The sequence below is a fragment of the Schistocerca americana genome, chromosome 4 (assembly GCF_021461395.2).
Source record: "Schistocerca americana isolate TAMUIC-IGC-003095 chromosome 4, iqSchAmer2.1, whole genome shotgun sequence".
In the NCBI taxonomy this organism is placed as follows: domain Eukaryota; kingdom Metazoa; phylum Arthropoda; class Insecta; order Orthoptera; family Acrididae; genus Schistocerca; species Schistocerca americana.
This window is the reverse complement of record NC_060122.1, coordinates 213,258,972-213,283,387: the sequence shown is the minus strand read 5'-3', so window position 1 is coordinate 213,283,387 and position 24,416 is coordinate 213,258,972.

The following is a 24,416-nucleotide window of genomic DNA, read 5'->3' as shown; positions in this document are numbered from 1 at the left end:
AGTAAACGACTGTGGTCTCTCACAACGTTCCATGCAACGCCGGCTGCAACAGTGTGGGTAACTGCTACGTTGTTTTAACTCTTGTTGGTCTTTTTTTCACTTTTGCACACACTGTTATTCTCCGACTTCCTTATTTCATTGGGCATTCTTTATATCTTTACAATGCGTCAGATCTGAAGACGGCCGAAGAAGAAGAAGAAGATCTGAAGAAGCCGAAACCTGTCATTATTAAATAAATGATTGCTGCGAAATCGACTACTTTATTGATTGATCATCAGTCTTCTGACTGGTTTGATGCAACCAGCCACGAATTCCTCTCCTGTGCCAACCTCTTCATCTCAGGGTAGCACATGGAACCTATACTTGGAAGGAGAGACAGTATTGGTCCTCTATTTTTGTTTATTATCGCAAAATCGATTTTCGGTCACTCAGTGACCATCTTCAGTGCTGTAATATATAACTTAAATTAGTAAGCACTGGTGTCAATAAGCTTACGGCGACACTTGAGTCTATGTGATCGCCGTAAGCTTATTGACACCAGTGCTTACTAATTTAATTTATATATTACAGCACTGAAGATGGTCACTAAGTGACCGAAAATCGATTTTGCGATAATAAACAAAAATATACGACCAATGCTGTCTCTCCTTCCAAGTATACCCATTATCTGGTCGTAGTGCACAGGACACTATGGAGTCGCCAATCAACATGGAACTTATGTCCTCAATGATATGCTGGATACATTTCAGTCTCGGCATTCCCCTACAGTTTTTATCCTCTACAGCTCCCTCTAGTACCATAGAAGCTACTCCCCGATGTCGTAACATATTCCTATCATCCTATCCCTTCATTTTATAATGTTTTCAAAAAAAATGGTTCAAATGGCTCTGAGCACTATGGGACTTAACATCTAAGGTCATCAGTCCCCTAGAACTTAGAACTACTTAAACCTAACTAACCTAATGACATCACACAACACCCAGCCATCACGAGGCAGAGAAAATCCCTGACCCCGCCGGGAATCGAACCCGGGAACCCGGGCGTGGGAAGCGAGAACGCTACCGCACGACCACGAGATGCGGGCATAATGTTTTCCAAACGTCCCTTTCCCCACTGGTTCCACGGAGAGGCTCTTCATTCCTTATCTTATGATTCGACTTAATTTTCAACATACTTCTGTAGCACCACATGCAGAAGGTTCGATTCTGTTCCGGTCCACTTTTCCACTGTCCATGATTCACTACTATACGATTCTGTGCTCCAAACGTACTTTCTCAGAAATTTCTTCCTAAAATTAAGGCCTCTGTTTGAAACCTGCTGACTTCTATCTGTCAGGAATGCCCCCTCTGCCTGTTCTAGTCCGCTTTTATGTCATCCTTGCTTCGTCCGGCTTGGGTTATTTTCTTTAAAGGTAGCGGAATTCTCTGACTCCGTCTATTTCGTACTCACCAATTTTGATGCTAAGATTCTCTCTGTTCTCATTAGTTTGCTGTTTTTCCGGTTTATTCTCATTACGTATTCCGTACTCAGTAGACAGTTTATTCCACACAACAGATTCTGTAGCTCTTTCTTCACTTTAACTGAGGATAGTAATGTTATCAGAGAATCTTATCATTCATATCCTTTCACCCTGAATTTTAATCCCATCTTTGAAGCTTCTTTTTATTTCCTTCAGTGCTGCTTCCATGTGTAGATTGAACATTAAGGGCGAAAGGCTTCCTCCCTTTTTAATCCGATCCCTTCATTCTGCGTCATCCAGTCTTCCTCTTGGTTCAAGTACATATTGCGTATTTCCCGTTTTTCTCTATAGCTTACCCTCACTTTTCTCAGAATTTCAAACATCTTGCCTCATTTCAAACTTGTCAAGTGAATTCTCTACCTCGATAAATCCTAAGAGCGTATCTTGACTTTTCTTCACGCTTCTTCTCACTACCAAACACTGATTCAGAACTCCCTCTCTGGTACCTTTACTTTTCCTAAAGCCAAAGTAATCGTCCTCTACCAGATCCGCAATTTTTTTTACCATTCTTCTGTATACTGCACTGAAACGCCAAAAAAACTAGTAAAGGCATGCGTACTCAAATGCAGAGATATGTAAACATGCAGAATACGGCGCTGCGGTCGGCAACGCCTATATAAGACAAAAAGTGTCTGGCACAGTTGTTAGATCGGTTACTGCTTCTACATTACAGGTTATCAAGATTTAAGTGAGTTTAAATGTGGTATTATAGTCGGCGCCCGAGCAATGGGATACAGAATCTCCGAGGTAGCGATGAAGTGGGGATTTTCCCGTACGACCATTTCACGAGTGTACCGTTAATATCAGGAATCCGGTAAAACATCAAATCTGCGACATCGCTGCGCCCGGAGGAAAATCCTGCAAGAACGGGACCAACGACGACTGAAGGGAATCGTTCAGCGTGACAGAAGTGCAACCCTTCCGCAAATTCTCGCAGATTTCAGTGCTGGGCCATCAGCAAGTTTCAGCGTGCGAACCATTCGACGAAACATCATCGATATGGGCTTTAGAAGCTGAAGGTCCACTCGTGTTCCCTTGATGACTGCACGACTCAAAGCTTTACGCCTCGCCTGGGCCCGTCAACACCGGCACTGGACTATTGACGACTGGAAACATGTTGCCTGGTCGGACGAGTATCGTTTCCAATTGTATCGAGTGGATGGACGCTTACGGGTATGGAGACAACCTCATGAATCAATCAACCCTGCATGTCAGCTGGGGACTGTTCAAGCTGGTGGAGTCTCTGTAATGGTGTGGGGCATGTGCGAGATCTCTGATACGTCTAGACACCACTCTGACAGGTGACACATACGTAAGCATCCTGTCTGATCACCTGCATCAATTCATGTCCATCAAGCATTCCGACTTGGACAATTGCAGCAGGACAATGCGACACTCCACACATCCAGAATTGTTACAGAGTGGCACCAGGAACACTCTTTCGAGTTTAAACACTTCCTATGACCACCAGACTCCCCAGACACGAACATTATAGAGCAGATCTGGGATTCCTTGCAACGAGTTGTTCAGAGGAGATCTCCACCCTATCGTATTTATGGACAGCTCTGCAGGATTCATGACGTCAGTTCCCTCCAGCTCTACTTAATACGTTAGTCGAATCCATGCCACGTCGTGTTGCGAAACGTCTGCCTGCTCACAGGGCCTTACACGATATTAGGCAGGTGTACCAGTTTCTTTGGCTCTTCAGTGTATTCTTGTCAGCAATTTGGATGCAGGATCAATAAGCTGATTGTGCTATAGTTCTTACACATATCGGCTCTTGCTACCTTCAGAATTATGTGTATGTTATTTTTCCGAACGTCTCATTTTACACCGCCAGCCTCATGTATTCTACACGCCATCTTGAACAGTAGCTTGGTTGTCAGTACCCCCGCGATTTTAGGAATTCCGGTGGAATTCTGCCTCGTATGATCTCATTTCTTCCAGAGCTGTTTTAAAGTCTGACTCTAATACTGGATTTGCTATCTCTTCCATACCGACTCCAGTTTCTTCTTCTATCACGTCATCAGATAAATCTTCGTCCTCGCAAGCGCCTTCAATGTACTCTTTCCACCTATCCCGTCTCTACTCTGCATTTGACAGTCGAATTTCCATTGTATCCTTGATGTTACCACCCCCACTTTCAATTTCACCCAACATTGTTCTGACTTTTCTGCATGTTGAATCCATCCTTCCGAAGGTCTTCGTATTTTTCCTGCAGACATTTAGCCATGACTTCCCTGCTTACTATTAATTTCATTCCCAATGGATTCATTTTGCTGTGGTATCCTTGTCTTTCCCCGAGGATTTTAGTGATTTTAGCGCTTCTTTCGTCGACAAACTGAATTTTTTCTTCTGCTATCCAAGATTTCTTCGGAGTTAGCTTCCTTGTGCCTGTATTCGTCTTTCCTACTTGTATGACATCTCTTTTGGTAGATATCCATTCCTCTTCTACTGAACTATCTACCCTGGTATTCTTTACCGCGGTACCCACAGCCTTAGCGAGTGGTTCAAATGGCTCTGAGCACTATGGGACTTAACTTCTAAGGTCATCAGTCCCCTAGAACTGAGAACTACTTAAACCTAACTAACCTAAGGACATCACACACATCCATTCCTGAGGAAGGATTCGAACCTGCGACCGTAGTGGTCTTGCAATTCCAGACTGTAGCGCCTAGAACCGCTCGGCCACCCCGGCCGGCAGCCTTAGCGAAATAACCAATATCTGCTTTCGAAATCTCTGTCTGGCCATGCTGTAATCTAGGTGGAGTCTTCCTGTGCCTCCGAGCCTTCTCCGAATATACCTCCTCCTTCATTTACATTTATTCAAACCAGTGTGAAGTGCATGGCAGAGGGTACTTCTCTCTGAATCGCTTATTAGCGCTTCTTACCGTTCTATTCGGGTATGGATCGCGGGAGAAATGAGTCCTTAAACGCCGCTGCTCGTTCTCTAATTGGTCTAATCATATTTTTGCATTGCCTGTAAGAGCGACACGTAAGGAGTTGTAGCATGTTCCTAGATTCCTCACTTAAAGCTCGTTCTCGAATCTCCGTTAACAGACTGTAGTGCAGTGTGACACACTACGTTGACAATCAACGGTCGTATTGAATAAAGAATGAATTCACAAAATTGCGATCATGGTTCCGCATCAGCTGTAGAATACTTCAGTACACATGAAAATTCGTACCGGACAGAGACAAGAATCCGGATTTACCGCTTGTCGCGAGCGGGTCGTCGTAACTACTTCGGCTATCCGAGCACGCCTCCAGGGACGGTCCAAATCTCCATCTGTCCTGGTGTCTCCACTCCCTTGTGGTCGGACTATATTATCGTGATTCCCGCATTTTACGAGTTCATTCTTGATTCAGTAGGGCAGTTGACCGTCAACGCAGTGCCTCACTTTGGACTACAGTATCTCATGCCACAGCAAGGCAGAATTCTCTGAGGATGTGCGGTTGGATCACAGACTGTGTGGTAGTGAAACATGGACCGTGGGAAAACTCCAACAGAAGAGAATCGAAGCATTTGAGATGTGGTGCTACAGACGAATGTTGAAAACTGGCTGGAGTGATAAAGGTAAAGCGTGAGGAGGTTCCCCGCAGAATCGTCGAGGAAATGAACATATCGAAAACGCTGACAAGAAGAAGGGACAGGATGACATCTGTTAAGACATCAGAGAAGAACTTCCATGGTACTAGAGGGAGCTGTACAAGGTAAAAACTGTAGAAAAAGATAAGTATTGGAATACATCCAGCAAATAATTGAAGACGTTAGTTACAATTGTTACTCTGAGCTGAAAAGGTTGGCACAGGAGAACATTTAGTGGCGGGCCGCGTCAAACTACTCAGAAGACTGAGACCTCAATAAAGAAAAAAAAAGAAAAAAAAGGGGGCAAGATAATGGCGAGAGAAAACTGTCTTACCATGTGGCCCTGTGGGGAATCACGATAATGTAGTGTGAGCACAGAGGAGTGAAGACACTGAGTCAAATGGAGATTTTGGCTCGTCCTGGAAACTTGCTCGGGTAGTCAAAGTTGTTAAGACAACTTCTCGCGAGAAGCGGGAAATATGGGTTCGAGTCCCGGTCCGGCACAAATTTTCATTTGTTCTGAAATATTCTACAATTGATGCAGAATCACAGTCGCAATTTGGGAGTTACTTCTTATTTTTCAATAGATTTTTACAGCATGGGTGCATCTTTCAGCGCTCTCCACACCAGCCTCTCCTGTGAAAACGTTTTCATCTCTGAACTACTGCTGCAAGCACCATACATTTGAACTTTCTTACATTATTCATATCTAGTTCACCCTCTACAAATTCTACCCCTTACACTTCTCTCCACTAACAAATTGACTGTTCCTTGATGCTTCAGTCTGTGTCCTATCAACGATCCTTCTTTTTGTCAGTATGAGCCATAAATTTATTTTTACCTCAATTCGATTTCCCAATTCCTCATTAACCATTCGAAATACCCATTCAATCTTCAGCATTCATCTGTAACACCACATTTCAAAAACCTCTACCCTCTTATTGTCTGAACTGCTTGTCGTCCACGTTTCACTTCCGTACAAAGTTATGTTGCAAATAAATAGCTTCAGAAAATACTTCCTAAGACTTCAGTTTACAATCAGTGTTAACAAATTCTTCCTTTCCAGAAGCGTTTTTCTCGCTAATGCCAATCTGCAAGCTATATCCTCTCCACTTTCGCTATCATCAGTTATTTTGCTGTCCAAACAGCGAAACGCACCTACTAATTTTTGTTTCTCATTTCTAAAGGTAATTTCCTCAGCATGGCCTATTTTAAAACGATTATATTCCATTACCAGTGTTTAGCTTTTGTTGACGTGTTATAAACACAGAGCGAGAGGGTGCTGCATTCAGCACACTGGACTTGCACTCGGGAGGACGACGGTTCGAAAACGCGTCCGATCACCTTGATTTACGTTTTCTGTTATTTCCCTAAATCGCTTCAGGCAAACACCAGGACAGTTCCTTTGAAAGGGCACGGCCGACGTCCCTCCCCATCCTTCCCTAATCCGATGTGACGATGACTCGCTGTTCGGTTTCCCTTGAATCAAGACACATTCCATTTGGTTCAAATGCCCTTGCAAGTCCTTGCCGTCTCTCACAGCATTACAATGTCACCGGAAGAACTAGAAGTTTTTGTTCTTCCTGAAATTTAATTCCTATTCACTATTTCTCCTTGGTTTCATTTACTGCTTGGATTGAGGAAACACTACAACCCTGTCTTACGCCAATATAAACCACCACTTCCGCTTCATATTCTAGATTTGGAGTCTGCACAAGACGTAAATAATATTTTGCTCCCTGTATCTTATTCCACGACCTTAAATATTTCAAAGAGTTTAGTTTATCCAACGTTATTTACAAAGAATTATCAATGTTTTTGACAAAGGCGAAACGCGACAATGCAAATACGTTAATTTCTAACTGAAATCCTCAGCTGCCGACAGGTGTTGTTGATATACGTCGATGTGGACAGCTGAAAATGTGTGCCCCGACCGGGACTCGAACCCGGGATCTCCTGCTTACATGGCAGACGCTCTATCCATGTAAGCAGTAGATCCCAGGTTCGAGTCCCGGTCAGGGCACACATTTTCAGCTGTCCACATCGAGGTATATCAACAACACCTGTCTGCAGCTGAGGGTTTCAATTAGTCATCATTTATTCCAGGGTAAAGCTGCACGGTCATCAACAGTATTCTGTCCTTTCGAGAACAATTACTGTCTTCATATATACATTAATTTCGTTTCTTACATAAACTGGAATATATTATAGATGCCGCAGTGACCGTTGAATTTTGAAATGTAAAGTAATCCGTAATTTATTGCAAATCTATATATCGACTAAAATATAGTCATCATCGGTGCGTTACCAGAAGAGTCATACGGGCATGTCAGAGCAAAACATGTGAAAATTGACGCTAGCATTTGCATAGCAGAAATAAAAACTTTTTCTTTCTGTTGTGTTCAAATGGTTCAAATGTCTCTGAGCACTTTGGAACTTAACATCTATGGTCATCAGTCCCCGAGAACTTAGAACTACTTAAACCTAACTAACCTAAGGACATCACACAACACCCAGTCATCACAAGGCAGAGAAAATCCCTGACCCCACCGGGAATCGAACTCGGGAACCCGGGCGCGGGAAGCGAGAACGCTACCCCACGACCACGAGCTGTGGACTTTCTGTTGTGTAAATGCTATCGTCAGTTGTTACGTGTTCATTCTTTGACATGATTATGCCTCTGTGACTCTTCTCGTAATGCACCAGTGATGACTATGCTATGCAATCTAGATCTGCAATAAACTAGGGATTCTGCGACTGACTGCTGTCCTTTATATTTGAATTTTCATTTCTGTTTACGTATGTGATACATTTTTGTTTCTGTTAACGTGGACGTTTTAGTAAACTAGACATTTTCTTGTGCCCTAAACAATCCGAGTCGGTCATTTAAAATTTCCGCCAGAACATATCGGTACGGAACTTCGGTAATAGCTCGACCCAGAATCGCTGCAGAGATCTCCGGGACAGCGTACTGAGCGCCCAGCCGAGCTGCCAGAGTCGAAGCGCCGGCACCCAGTGAAAGCAGCGGCCGAGTAATTACCGAACGTCATTAGCAGGGGGGAGGAGAAGGGGGCGAGTCAGTGTGGGAAGCATAGGCGGACCGCGGACGGAGGAGCCTTCATTTGTGCGGACCGCCCCCACCGCCGCCACCGCGGTCGCGCTGCCCGCCACACACCAAATCCGATTCGCAATTAACGCGCGACCCGGAAATGCACCGCAAGTCTACGGGGTTACATGTTTGCCTAACGAAGCCTGGCGCGTTTGCCTCGTTCATTTCGCCGGGTGCTTGTAGCCGGCGCTAACTGGATTACCAGTGAGCTGCATCGCCGATATTACATTTTCTGTTTAGGTTCCGTGCGCACCCAACCCGCTCGTACCCCGCCCTCTGGCCCACTGCACTGTACTGCACCGAACCATTAGAACCAGTAACAGGAGAGCGGCAGTTTCTTATCCAGTCATGACGAGACGCGAATGCGGTGCACTGCTGCAGCACAAACGTGCACCGTTTCAATAAACGTGGCTTGCACGCAAGTAAACTGATTGCGTATGCATAACAGCGGGGAACTCAGTACCGTAATCTATCCACACACGCACACACACACACACACACACGTGCGGAACACCTCGGTGATTCTGATGAAAGGATGGCTCATCCACTAACGTAACCTAGCGGTTAGCAACTCTCAAGCATTACATTAGGTCACCAAAACAAGTATGCGTTGGGAATACGTAAGAGCTGGCCACGTCTTAATCTGCAGGGCTGCTGTAATGTTCATTGTAAGCGATAATTAAAACATTTAATACAATTGATCCGCCAAAAGTTTAAACGATAAAATAAATGAAATAATAAGCTGGATACATAGTGTGAAAACTCAGATGGTACTAAGAAGAGTTGTAAACCAAACACTTTAACTGAATTTCATAAAAAGTACGAGGTTTGCCCAGAAAGTAATGCACCGCATTTCTTTCTTCAACAATTCTTTATTGAACATAATGAGAATTACACACACGAAAGAATGGTGTTTCATTTACACACCCTATTTTTCCAGGTAATCTCCATTCCGTTCTATGGCCTTCCTCCAGCGCGAAACAAGGGCGATTAACCCTGCCGGTATATAGAACAAGATTTTCACTCTGCAGCGGAGTGTGCGCTGATGTGAAACTTCCTGGCAAATTAAAACTGTGTGCCGGACCGAGACTCGAACTCTGGACGTTTGCCTTTCACGGGCAAGTGCTCTGCTAACTGAGCTACCCAAGTACGACTCACGCCCCGTCCTCACATCTTTACTTTCGCCTGTGTCTCGTCTCCTACCTTCCAAACTTTACAGAAGCTCTCCTGCGCACACTCCGCCGCAGAGTGAAAATCTCATTCTGGAAACATCCCCCAGGCCGTGGCTGAGCTAAGCAATGTCTCAGCAATATCCTCTCTTTCGGGAGTGCCAGTCCTGCAAGGACGGGGCATGAGTCGTGCTTGGGTAGCTCAATTGGTACAGCCCTTGCCCTTGAAAGGTAAAGGTCCAGAGTTCTAGTCTCGGTCCGGCACACAGTTTTAACCTGCCAGGAAGTCTCAACCCTGTCGGTAGCAATCTTTGTCCTGGAGGCGGAGCCAGTGCTTATTTGTGTGAATCACCTCCTCGTCATCCTCGAAATCTCTTGCACGAATGGAATCCCTTAATGATCCAAACAAGTGGATGTCCTAGGGTGCTACGTCAGGAGTATCAGGTGTGACAGCCGTGCATGGTCTCCCCTACCGTTGCAAATCGTGGAGTTTCGCCGAACCGCCTTCCGATGACTTCACCCACAGTGCCCAGCGACTAACTGTACTTCTGTCGACAGCAGATGCTCCATAGACTTTGCACAAGCGTTTGGGAATATTCCCCACAGTTTCTTTCTCTACAGTGTGAAATTCAATCACGGCACGTTACGTGCGACGTACAGCACCTAGGCATAGGCCATTTTGAAACCGTCCTTCACCAACGCTATCTGTAGGAAGTCAAGGAAACTTGGCGTGCTCACTCAAGAGACTTCAAATAATACGTACGTAACGTTTCGCATTCGTAGAATTGTTTTCAGCTCAGAAAAAAATGCGGTGAATTACTTTCTGCGCAACCCTCTTAGGAACAGAAGCTAGACTGCGCACATATTAAGTAGTAGTCTGAGAGTGGTATGTGGAAGGGAAGAGGAGGCAATGGAGAAAGATATTTCAGATCCTGAATGATGTGCAGGATGACAACACGTGCAGCAACGTTAAAAAGGAAACGATGTATCACATGGAATGGAGACTCAAAGGATCTTGCAACAGCAGAAAACACTCATGACGATGTAGTCGCACAGGGGTAATGCACTGTCGCAGAGAACTTTGGAACTGGAATACTCTCTTTCAAATTCTGAAGGTGGCAGGGGTAAAATACAGGGAGCGAAAGGCTATTTACAATTTGTACAGAAACCAGATGGCAGTTATAACAGTCGAGGGGCATGAAAGGGAAGCAGTGGTTGGGAAAGGAGTGAGACAGGGTTGTAGCCTCTCCCCGATGTTATTCAATCTGTACATTGAGCAAGCAGTAAAGGAAACAAAGAAAAATTCGGCGTAGGTATTAAAATTCATGGAGAAGAAGTAAAAACTTTGAGGTTTGCCGATGAAATTGTAATTCTGTCAGAGACAGCAAAGGACTTGGAAGAGCAGTTGAACGGAATGGACAGTGTCTTGAAAGGAGGATATAAGATGAACATCAACAAAAGCAAAACGAGGATAATGGTATGTAGTCAAATTAAATCGGGTGATGCTGAGGGGATTAGATTAGGAAATGAGACACTTAAAGTAGTAAAGGAGTTTTGCTATTTAGGGAGTAAAATAACTGATGATGGTCGAAGTAGAGAGGATATAAAATCTAGACTGGCAATGGCAAGGAAATCGTTTCTGAAGAAGAGAAATTTGTTAACATCGAGTATAGATTTAAGTGTCAGGAAGTCGTTTCTGAAAGTATGTACTTGTATGGAGTGTAGCCATGTATGGAAGTGAAACATGGACGATAACCAGTTTGGACAAGTAGAGAATAGAAGCTTTCGAAATGTGATGCTACAGAAGAATGCTGAAGATAAGGTGGGTAGATCACGTAACTAATGAGGAGGTATTGAATAGGATTGGGGAGAAGAGAAGTTTGTGGCACAACTTGACTAGAAGAAGGGATCGGTTGGTAGGACATGTTTTGAGGCATCAAGGGATCACAAATTTAGCATTGGAGGGCAGCGTGGAGGGTAAAAATCGTAGAGGGAGACCAAGAGATCAATACACTAAGCAGATTCAGAAGGATGTAGGTTGCAGTAGGTACTGGGAGATGAAGAAGCTTGCACAGGATAGAGTAGCATGGAGAGCTGCATCAAACCAGTCTCACCGAGCGAGGTGGCGCTGTGGTTAGACGCTGGACTCGCATTCGGGAGGACGACGGTTCAATCCCGCGTCCGGCCATTCTGATTTAGGTTTTCCGTGATTTCCCTAAATCAGTCCAGGCAAATGCCGGGATGGTTCCTCTGAAAGGGCACGGCCGACTTCCTTCCCCATCCTTCCCTAATCTGATGAGACCGATGACCACACAGTCTGGTCTCCGTCCTCAAACCAACCAACCAACCAAACCAGTCTCAGGACTGAAGACCACAACAACAACAGACGTTGCAAGTTACTGTATATAATTAACGCAACAAGTTTCTTTTACTATAAACAATCCTGTTGGAAGAACATCCGCAACTGAGTATTATAGCAGAGGTTGAAAATACCGCTTCAGTTGTAAATTACTTTATTTTCACACGACCTGTTTCGGACTATTATAAGCCCATTCTCAGGTGTCGTACTGGAAATAGCAAAAGACGGGAGATAATTTTCACACGCTGCAACACACATAAAAAACAATTTCTTTTCTAAAAAAGTTTTAAATGCTTTTAAAAAACATTTCGAAACCGCCGGTCGGGCTAGGTGCTGTGAAACCTATGTCAATGCGCAAGTGGCACCAGACAGAACTACGGTCGATTTTTTTTTTCTTTTTACTTTATTGTTATTTTGCCACCTGAACAATCAGGTAGGCTGGCAGCAGCACAATACGCCGCTCTTCAGCCGAAGAGAGTACAAGGAGATAAACAAAGAAGAGACATCACTTAGAAACACGGCGGGAAAAAACAGGTGACACATGAACATAAAAGCACAAGAAGCCGTTCACACTTGATGACAATCCACACTACGAACTGTTGACCCGACGCACAAACACTGAAGAAGACGATGGCACTGGTGAACAATGGAGTGTGACGGCGAAACTGAACACTAAACATGACGGCACACACGATACACTGATGGCGGTGATCTCCGGCGTGCGAATGTCCACTGAGCGTGTGCGAGTCCGGGGACCTGCCAAGTGGGGAACAGGGGTGAGTTGGGGGAGAGGGGAGGAAAAGAGGATGCCAATGGCTTAGGAGACGGGGACAGGAGGAGAGGGACAGGGGAGGGGGGGCAGGGGAGGCCCAGGGGACGAGGGGGGAGAAAAGGAGGAGGGAGGGAAAAGGGAGAGAAGGGAGGGAGGGTGCCCAGAGGAGTAAGTACAGGAGGAGGGCGGGAGGATCAAAGTTGGTAGGAGGGGTAGATGGAGGGGAGGGCATGATCCGGGAGAGGGAGCTGGCGGAAGCCACCTTGGGAGAGGGTAAGAAGGGTGGAGAGATGGAGACCGGGCGGGACATGGGAATACAGGCGCGGCAGCGGGCGGGGGTGGGAGAGGATCGGGGAGACGAGCGGGTGAGGAGGATCAAGTTTACGGGAGGTGTACAGGATCCGTATCCTTTCAAGGAAAAGGAGGAGGTGGGGGAAGGGGATGAGATCATACAGGATCCGCATGGGGGAGGGGAGACGATGCGATAGGCGAGGCGGAGAGCATGGCGTTCAAGGATTTGGAGGGATTTATAAAAGGTAGGGGGAGCGGAGATCCATGCTGGATGGGCATAACAAAGGATAGGGCGGATGAGGGATTTATAGGTGTGGAGGATGGTGGAGGGGTCCAGACCCCACGTGCGGCCAGAAAGGAGCTTGAGGAGACGGAGGCGGGAACGTGCCTTGGCTTGGATTGTCTGGAGATGGGGAGTCCAGGAGAGGCGACGGTCGAGGGTCTACGGTCGACTGCAAGGGGAGTATATATATACAAATGATGTCAAGACACTCACGCTGTGCTGTGGTCCCCGAGCGCCGCGTGTACCAGGCGCGGTGTGCTGCCTATGAGCGCAGAACACGGAGTGGCGGATGCGAACGAGGAGGCAAATTGGTAAACCAGAGTGGCAAAAGTGCTGCCGTCTATTGACGGAGAGAAAACGCGGGGCTAGACGTTGCATGTTACTGTATATACTTAACCGAACGAGATTATTTTAATAATCTTTCTGATTAACGCAGACTGCAAAGCTTTTCGTGGAGGCGTGTTCCGTCTATGCAACATATCTTCACGAATTTTCGGGCAACTAAGGAACGACGGAAAACAGAGAAAAATGCAAGGCTTTTGCTTGTTTCTACTTTCTACTTTCACATAGCAACGATACGCTGAGACCTGATGGCTGTATTTAACATGATAACAGTTAAATCAGGTCGCCGCATACATTTACCAGCTGGTCGACGGCAACACGAAACCCCGAGCTTTGCCACATGTCCTGCAACTGTTATAAGCTCACAATGAAATATGTAAATTAATATTCAGTGTTATGTTTCCATTCTTGGCCACTTTCGATTCAATTTTACTTTATGGAATCAGTCAGAAAATATCATTACGTTGCCAAAGGCGCTATATTGTTGGTGGAAATAAACCATGTAACGTAACTAATAGTTACTGACAGTAGCTTCAGCAAGAGTACTTCGCATATACACTACTGGCCATTAAAATTGCTACACCACGAAGATGACGAAATTTAACCGACAGGAAGAAGATGCTGTGATATGCAAATGATTAGCTTTTCAGAGAATTCACACAAGGTTGGCGTCGGTAGCGAAACCTCCAACGTGCTGACATGGGGAAAGTTTCCAACCGATTTCTCATACACAAACAGCAGTTGACCGGCGCTGCCTGGTGAAACGTTGTTGTGATGCTTCGTGTAAGGAGGAGAAATGCGTACCAACACGTTTCCGACTTTGATAAAGGTCGGATTGTAGCCTATCGCGATTGCGGTTTATCGTATCGCGACATTGCTGCTCGCGTTGGTGGAGATCCAATGACTGTTAGCAGAATATGGAATTGGTGGGTTCAGGAGGGTAATAAGGAACGCCGTGCTGGATCCCAACGGCTTCGAATTACTAGCAGTAGAGATGACAGGCATCTTTCCGGCCGGTGTGCCCGTGCGGTACTGGGCGCTTCAGTCTGGAACCGAGTGACCGCTACGGTCGCAGGTTCGAATCCTGCCTCGGGCTAGGCGTTTGTGATGTCCTAAGGTTAGTTAGGTTTAAGTAGTTCTATGTTCTAGGGGACTGATGACCACCGATGTTAAGTCCCATAGTGCTCAGAGCCACAGGCATCTTATCAGTATGGCTGTAACGGATCGTGCAGCCACGTCTCGACCCCTGAGTCAACAGATGGGGACGTTTGCAAGACAACAACCATCTGCATGAACAGTTCGACGACGTTTGCAGCAGCATGGACTATCAGCTCGGAGACCGTGACTGCGGTTACCCTTGACGTTGCATCAAAGACAGGAGCGCCTACGATGGTGTACTCAACGACGAACCTGGGTGCACGAATGGCAAAACGTCATTTTCTCGGATGAATCCAGGTTCTGTTTACAGCATCATGATGGTCGCATCCGTGTTTGGCAAGAGAACGAACCCAACGCTATGCTGAAGCAGCAGAGGCAAGACCACGCACATTGGAAGCGTGTATTCGTCATTGCCATACTGGCGTATCACCCAGCTTGATAGTATGGGGTGCCATTGGTTACACGTCTCTGTCACCTCTTGTTCGCATTGACGGCGCTTTGAACAGTGGACGTTACATTTAAAACGTGTTACGTCCCGTGGCTCTACCCTTCATTCGATCTCTGCGAAACCCTACATTTCAGCAGGATAGTGCACGACCGCATGTTGTAGGTCCTGCATGGGCCTCTCTGGATACAGAAAATGTTCGACTGCTGCCCTGGCCAGCACATTCTCCAGATCTCTCGCCAATTTAAAAAGTCTGCTCAATGGTGGCCGAGCAACTGGCTCGTCACAATACGCCAGTCATTACTCCTGATGAACTGTGGTATCGTGTTGAAGCTGCATGGGCAGCTGTACCTGTACACGTCATCCAAGCTCTGAGTCAATGCCCAGGCGCATCAAGGTCGTTATTACGGCCAGAGGTGGTTGTTCTGGGTACTGATTCTCAGGATATATGCACCCAAATCGCATGAAAATGTAATGATACGTCAGTTCTAGTATAATGTATTTGTCCAACGAATACCCGTTTATCATCTGCATTTCTTCTTGGTGTAGCAATTTTAATGGCCAGCAGTGTATATGATCTGCGACCGGACGAATTACAAAGTTTCAATCGATTCACATTCGATATTAAGCCCATAAGTAACTTTACTGTTTTCTGTGAAAACAGACAGCTAACAAGAAAACAGAAAAGCACAAGGTTGGGAATCCAGTTTTTGTCCAAAATGTTGTATAAGGCGAAAGAATGCACCTGTGTATGGGAGATGCTCTTTGTCTATTGTTTTAAATGTCCTGCTATTGTTGGTTGGTTTGGTGTTTGGGGTTTAAGGGACCAAACAGCAAGGTCATCAGTCCCTTGTTTCAAATGTGGTCCATTGCGCTAGTGTGACATCTCAGGAATGTCAGAACAATAAAAGGGAAAAGGCTAAAAACGTAAAAGAGGAGTCATGTTGTCAATGGTAAAAACTAAATGAGGGAAGTCAGCACGAGAACGAACCCAACGCTATGCTGAAGCAGCAGAGGCAAGACCACCTGCGACTTAAAAGGTGCAACCGCTAGAATGTAGAAGTACGTATGGGAAAAGGAGATTAACCGATCCTTTAAAAAAAAGGGGTAAAAACAGACTAAAAAGAGGAAGAAAAGAGGATCTCGGTCAGGGAGGTGAGTCGGGAAACTCCAAACACGGCTTACAGTGGGAGATGCCCCAACACTCACCGCCCTTCCCCAACACCAGAGAGAGATTAAAAACCTTAAAACTGAGAATAAAAACCACTTTCCCGGAGGAAACCGAGAACCAGAGAGACCATCCGGGAATCGTCAGCCAACATCAAAGGTAAAGTGTGGGGGAGTCTGTACTTAGCACGCAGGGCCAAAAGAAGGGGGCATTCAACCAAAATGTGGGCTACTGACTGGAAGGCTCCACAACCACAAAGTGGAGGTGGCTCATCACGCAAAAGAAAACCATGGTTCAGCCTGGTATGGCCAATGCGGAGACGACACAGTGTGGTCGAGTCCTTTCGGGAGAGGCGAAAGGAAGAACGCCACGGGCCTGGTGTCACCTTAATCACACGAAGTTTATTAGACAGGGGAGTAGCCTCCCAAGAGTTGGCCCATGACTGTGCGAAGTGGGATTTGATGTGAAGCCGTAAATCCGCTGCAGGAGGGGTTAAAAAAAACGGAGGGTAAGTGACTGCTCCCCCAGCCAAACGAACAGCGAGCTCATTACCCGGGATACCCACATGGCCAGGGACCGAAAGGAAGTCAATGGAACAAGCAGCACGGTGAATACCAACGAGATGGTCATGGATGGCAGAGACCAAGGGATGGCCCGAAAAACACCGGTCAATAGCCAGAAGGCCACTCATGGAGTCCGTACATAACAAAACGCTGTTGTGTTGGGACTGTTTAATAAAGATATGGGCCTGGGAAATTGCCATCAATTCCGCGAGAACACCCCACATGAAGGTGGCAGCAGTTGATTTTCCGTTCCAACAGAAGATGTGAAGGCATATCCCACATGATCAGCAGATTTAGAGCCATCAGTGTAAAAAACAACAACATCCCTAAACTCCCATAAAATTTGGCGGAAAAAGGAACGGACACCATCGGGGGGCTGGAATCTTTCGGACCTCGGCGGAGATCCATCCGAATTCGAGGCCGAGGAACTAACCAAGGAGGGGGGGGGGCGGATGGGAGAGAGCGAGGAAGACAGGACAAAGAAGGAAGCTGAAAATCACGGCAAAGAGACGCAAGACGGAGCCCAACCGGTAAACCCGCTCGAGGGCTGGAATCGGGTGGGCCACGTCCATGGTCTGGGAACAGGATAGAATAGGAAGGATGAGTGGGAGAGGAACGGATAGCGAGTGCATAAGACACCAGAAGCTGGAACCACTGAACAGAAAGGGGGGGATCCCAGCTTCAACCAGGAGACTATCAACAGGGCTAGTAGGGTAGGCACCGGTGGCCAAACGGATACCACGATGGTGGACTGGATCCAGCATGTGCAGTGTGGAAGGAGCAGCTGAACCATAACCTTGACAACCATAGTCCAAGCGAGACAGAACTAGAGCACGATAAAGACGGAGAAGGAGGGAATGGTTCGCACCCCAAGAGGAGTGGACAAGGAAGCGAAGGACATTGAGTTCACGGAAACATCTTACCTTCAGAAGTCTGATATGGGGCAGCCAAGTGAGCTTGTTGTCGAAAAGAAGACCCAGGAAACGAAACTGTGGGACCACAGGCAATCGTTGTGCATCGAGATAGAGCTCTGGATCAGGGTGGATTGTAGTATGGCGACAGAAGTGGACCACCCGCGATTTTAGAGGAGAGAATTGAAACCTGTGTGAGAGGGGCCATGCAGAGACATGCCATATAGCTCCCTGGAGCCGCCGCTCTGCGGAGGCCATCGAAGAGGAACTAATCCAAATGCAGAAATCATCCACATACAGGACAGGGGCAACCAAAGGACTGACAGAGGCCACAAGTCCATCGATAGCAATGAGGAAAAGAAGGACACTCAAGACAGAGCCCTGTGGGATGCCCGTCTCCTGGGTCCTTGGAGAACTAAAAACAGTATCAACTCGGACTCTGAATGACCGATGGAACAGGAACTGGCGGATAAAAATCGGGAGTGGGCTCCGAAGACGCCACTGATGAAGGGTAAGTAAGATGTGATGGCGCCAGGCCGTGTCATAGGTCTTGCGAAGGTCAAAAAATACTACAACCAAATGGCGAAGCAGGGAAAAAGCCTGCCGAACTGCGGATTCCAAGCGAAGTAAATGATCGATTGGAGACCGTCCCTCTGGGAAGCCACACTGGTAAGGGGACAATAGATGCCGAGATTCGAGGACCCAATTGAGCCGACGGGCTACCATCCATTCAAGTAACTTACAAACAACATTGGTCAGACTAATTGGCCGATAGCTGTCAACAAATAGCGGGTTCTTACCAGGCTTAAGGACAGGAACCACGATGCTGTCCCTCCACTGAGAAGGGAAGTCACCCTGGAGCCAGATATGGTTAAACACCCGAAGAAGATGTTGCCGTTGTGGAGCACTGAGATGTTGAAGCAGTTGGTTATGAATGGAGTCTGGGCCAGGGGCCGTATCATGAGAAGATAGAGCAGAAAGAAATTCCGATTCAGTAAAAGGTTCGTTGTAAGATTCGGCCTCACATGGCGTAAAACATAAGGTGGAAGCTTCGGCCCGCTGTTTCTGGTGAAGCGAAGCAGCCGGATAGGAGGCTGATGCTGATGCCACTGCAAAATGGGTCACAAGATGTTCCGCAAGAACCAACGGTTCCGTACAAAGGCCATCTGGGAGGTGGAGGCCTGGGAGGGTGGACTGCCAATGGCAACCTTGGAGAGAGCGAAATGTAGCCCACAACCGTGACAGAGGGACAATAGAATCGAGGGAAGAAACAAATCGTTCCCAACATATCCGCTTGCTCTGTTTGATTAAATAACGCGCTTTAGCGCGAAGGCGTTTAAAGTTAGTAAGGCTGGCTACGGGTAGATGCCTCTTAAAGTGTTGCAAAGTTCGACGGCGAACACGGATGGCAATGGCAATGGCCGTACTCCACCACGGGACTTGCCGGCGACGAAATGCTCCAGATGAGTACGGGACAGCAAGGCTAGCAGTGCAAACAATCGCGTCAGCACGTCACGTAGGACGTCATCAATACAACCCGACAAAGAGGGAGAAAACACGACCTGTGCAGTGCATAGAGGCCAATCGGCGCGTTCGAAAGACCAACGAGGTAACTTGTCCATCGGGGAGCGGGAAGGGAGAAAGAGAATTAACAGGAAATGGTCACTATCACAATAGTCGTCGTGTGGCGACCAGTGTAATGGAGGGAGGAGAGAGGGAGAAGAAAGAGGAAGATCAATGGCAGAAAAGGTACCATGACCGGCACTGAAATGAGTAGGGGGAGCCATCATTAACAAGGCACAAGTCGTGGTCCGCAATAAACAGGTCTATAAGAAGACCTCGTCTAGATGGAAAGGCACTGTCCCACAAGGGATGATGAGCATTAAAATCCCCAAGGAGGAGGAAGGGAGGAGGAAGGGAGGAGGAAGTTGCTGAAGAAGGGCAGTTAAGGCAGCAGGTGTATGGGTCCTGTCAGGAGGGAGATAAAGATTGCAAACCGTGACCTCAGAGTCTTGGTGGACCCTAACAGCAACCGCTTCAAAAGTAGTTTGAAGAGGAATCCAAGCGCTAGCAATGTCTGTACGGACCAATGTACAAACGCCACCAGAAGCCCGCAGGGGTCCGACCCCATTGCGACAGAAAACACAGAACCCACGGAGGGTCGGTGAGTGAGCATCAGTAAAATGAGATTGCTGTAGAACCACACAAGCTGCAGAGTAAGACGAAATAAGGGATTTCAATTCCGGAAGGTGACGATAGTATCCATTACAATTCCATTGGATAACCACAGAACGCTGATTGAAATGGGGGCTGAACACGCTAAAACCAGTCATACCACCGGGTCCCCACCCGTCACGGACAAGGAGGGGGCGACATCCATGAACGACAGGTCAGAATCCGGTTGTGAAGCCGGGAATGGGACCTCTGGTGACACCAGAGGCTCTTTGTCCCAGGACTTACGTTTCTTCTTTTCAGGCTGAGATCGAGGAGGGCTGTGTGGCATAAAGGAGCGAGCTGCAGCAAGATCGGGAACAGAAAGAGACCGGGCGACCTGGGGGCCGACAGACCGCGGCTCTCGCGGTCATCGAGTGGCAGCACACATTTGGCCTGGAAGGTGCCGGGAAGGGCATACCAGGAGAGGCGCCCTTGACCGGCAGGCGCCGAAGGAGTGGGACACTTCTCTGGCTGGGGAGGGAGAGCAGAGCCCAGAGGAGAAGGTATGGGAGCCGCAGGGGAGGGGGGGAGGAGAGGGGTCCGGGATTGGGGTTAGGAAGGGGGAGGAAGCTGTGAAGATGTAACCAAAGTGTAACTATGTCATGGACACAGGGTGAAGACGTGTATACTTCTTACGGGCCTCTGTGTAGGTTAAACGATCGAGGGACTTATATTCCTGTATCTTCTTTTCCTTCTTATATACTGGGCAATCTGGTGAACGTGGAGAATGATTGCCATGACAATTAAGACACACAGGAGGGGGGACACAGGGACTTCCCTCACGGAGTGGACATCCACAGTCACCACAGAAAGGTCGCTGTGAAGAGCGGGAAGACATGTGTCCAAAACGCAAGCACTTAAAACACCTCATAGGAGGTGGGATGTACGGCTTCACATCGGGTCGATAAACCATAATCTTTACATTCTCAGGGAGGGTATCCCCTAAAAGGCCAGGATAAAGGCACCAGTATCAATGTGATTATCCTTAGGACCCTTCTGAACACGCCGAACAAAGTGAACACCCCGCCATCCAAGATTGTCCCGAAGCTCCTCATCAGTTTGAAGGATGAGGTCCCCGTGAAAAATCACACCTTGAACCATAGTTAGAGACTGGAGGGGGGGTAATGGACACAGGAATTGTGTCGAGATGGGTACAGGCACGAAGGGGCGCAGATTGGGCAGCTGAAGCTGTTTTGATCAGCATCGAACCCGAACACATCTTGCTCAGGGAGTCCACTTCGTCAAACTTGTCTTCAATGTGTTCCACAAAGAATAAAGGTTTGGTATTGGTGAAAGTATCCCCATCAGTCCTGGTGCATGGAAAGGAGGGGAAGGGGAAGGAAATGCAGCCCTGGAAAGAAAGAAGGCTGCAATAGCTCGGGGCCCCGTGCTCGCCACGCACGTATCCACAAAAGAGTCGGGGACCCCCTGGGGGGTCCTGCTATTGTAGTTGAAACTGACTGCAAGACACAAAACGAAACCGCACATACTCACAGCACAGCAGTTTCTTTCTCGCAGCCGGTTTTAACAGAAAACCTGTACGTTGTTTAAACACTATAGAAACTATGTCCACCTGAATGTTTATTAGAGTATCATGCAAGGATTCGAAACAGGTCGGTAAAGAACTTTTCGAGATTTTTGCTAAAAATTTTTCCTATCAGCTGCAAATTTATGTAATTAAAAAAATATGTAGGCTATGTCCGTCTAAATGTTAACTTGAGTATTGCGTAAACAATCGTAGTAAATGAATCAAAAAATTTACGAATGTAAAGGCAACACGTTGAAGGCAAAAATCTCGAAAATTTCTTGAGTGACTTACTTCGAATGTTTACACAGTATTGCAATTAACTTGTAGATGGACATAGGCAACATATTTTTTAACTACGTAAACTTGTAGCTAATAGTAAAAATTGTTACCAAAAGTTTTGAAAAGTTCTTTACCGACAAACAATGTTCTCCTTATATACGAGGTGTCCCAGAAATCAGGTTATCCTCTATTCAGAGGCTGTTGCACGCAGCGACCGTTATTTTGATTTGTAAATAACAGATTTCAGCTATCAGTCGTCCTTTGGAATTTTTATTGGCAGATATAGATTTCAGCTAGCAACTAGCCATTCTCAATGCACTATCCTTTTTTTTTTTTTTTTTGGTCAATTCATGTAACGACTGTTGGTCTGGTTTTGTACACAGTTCCAAAAAAAGGATAGTGCGTTGAAAATGGCTAGTTGCTACCTGTAATCTAGATCTGCCAATAAAAATTCCAAAGGACGACTGTCCCAGAAATATTGCGATGAATTTCTAGTGATTGTAGACGGCGGCTTGAGGAACAAATCGAGGATAGGTACCCGTTTGCGGAAAGCTCATCCAACGACGCCACAGAGAGTCGAAGTCACAGGCTCCTGCGCCTGTCACTAGGGCACCACTTCGGCAGCAAACGTGACGTTTTACGCTGACGGACTGTAGGCAGAATGTCTGGCACAGTTGCTTGTTATTCAATGATTACGATTGATTGCCAAGGTGAAACTATCTGCTGCGTGGAAAAACATTCTCTCCTATGAGTGCGATGATATGATGCCTCGGTGGATGACGGTTTCTGAGACGATTTTCTGTCCGCAGTTTCTTTTCTCCCTGGAACATTGGAAAGCAGCGTCGTTCGATGACGTTTCCAGATACCGGTATCTACCCTCGATTTGCTTCTCAGGACACCCTCTCTACAACCCCTCGAAATTTATGTAGTGATACTTATTAGCGTTGTAACAACTAGAACGGCTTATGACACCAAATGTAACAGTTGTGTTACTAAATGTGACCTTCTGTCACTCAATGTAACTGGGTTTTCTCTTTTGATGCTGTCAATTGTCAGGATGAGCATTCTAAAGCATTCTGTCAGGGTGAAAATATTAAATAAATTAACTTTTCTCTCTTAACAACATGTGGGCAGGGTGGGTTCTTCCTTGGCTCGGGTATGAGGTCGAATGAAACATCATTTTTACATAAGATAACTTTTATTGAAGATTTGTACAACTGTATCTTACGGGATGTTCTGGTTCGGAGAGCGGCAGCTGTGTCGTTTGTGAAGTCTTCTGCTGCGGCAGCGGCGGTGGCGGCGGCGGCGGCGGCGGCGTCTGATTACGCATAGCGGTGTGTATCTCGTGTCGCCGTCTCGCCCAGTTGACTGGAGACGCGCAGCGCGAGGTGGTCCGTTTAATTATTGCGAGCGAAATCGTGCATCGGATGATACCTTGGGTGCGGCGTCCCAGTGTTTCTCTTCTCTAAGCGGCCGCGTGTGTTCTGCGTCGGCCAGCGGAGCGGTGCGGCGGGAGAAGGCCAGTGTGGCGGACTCGAACCACGGACTCCCGCTTGCCAGTCTTCGGCTGTCAGCTCTTCATCCCAGCTCACAGGTGACAACTGATGTGAGGCCGTCTCCTTCCCGTCCTCACGAGTCACCCGGGTATGTAAAAACCAGACTTCAAATACCTTTTAACTTCTGTCTTCTGGCGCCGCGGCTGTTGCTTGCTATTCCATTACAGCGGCGGACTTGGTGCGTCTGTGCATGAAGCAGTCTCTTCTTGCATGACGGTCTTCAGCACCGAAACTGACTGAAAACTACTGCTGCTCTTCTTTTCTTCCTTCGTCTCTCGTCTTCGTCTCCGTCCCCGTCTCCGTCTTCGTCTTCATCCCCGTCTTCATCCGTCTTCATCTGTCAGGCCCACCGCGTCTCGCGTATTTATTCACTTCAGTTCACTGGAGGTGAACGACTTCACGGCCATTGCCTCTTCCGTCACGTTGAAAAGCTTCTCGAAGAATCTTCTTAACGTCGGTCATTGGCTCTTGGAATGTAGGCGAGGGCCTTTGATCACACGTGACGACTGAGAAACACGTGAGCTGGTCATTGCCTCTTCTGTCACGTTGGAAAGCTTCTCGAAGAATCTTCTTAACGTGGGTCATTGGCTCTTGGAATGTAGGCGAGGGGCTTTGCTCACATGCGACAACTGAGAAACACGTGAGCCGGTCGGGCGATGCCCTGACGGCTGAACCGACAGCGCCCGCTTATGTGGAACTTGCTGACTTCACGGTCATTGTCTCTTCTGTTCTGCTGTTCTGCCCGCTGAATGCGAGTATGTAACTCTCTAAACTAAACCAAGTTTTCCATGTATATTCTAATTTCTAGTTCACTTTGATTTCACTAAATTATTTACTTAAGTACCACTCAACAGCGTATTTAATTATTTAATATAAGACACATTGGGCTGCAAATGTTGGGAAATACTCCTAAAGTAGATGACAAACGTTGGACGTGTGAGGCCAGGAAATGTACTTCGATGCCCATGCAATGGTTGGGGTTGTCGATACCGCTCTCGCCACTAGAGGACAGTACGACGCAACACTTCACTATGCTACTCTGCTTTCATAAATGCAAACCGATTCATTGTAGTCTTGTATTACCACTACCGCGGGCACTACAGTTTCACACTGCAGAATGAAAGAACAAATACTGAGTACCCTAGCAGAGAATGTGTAGCA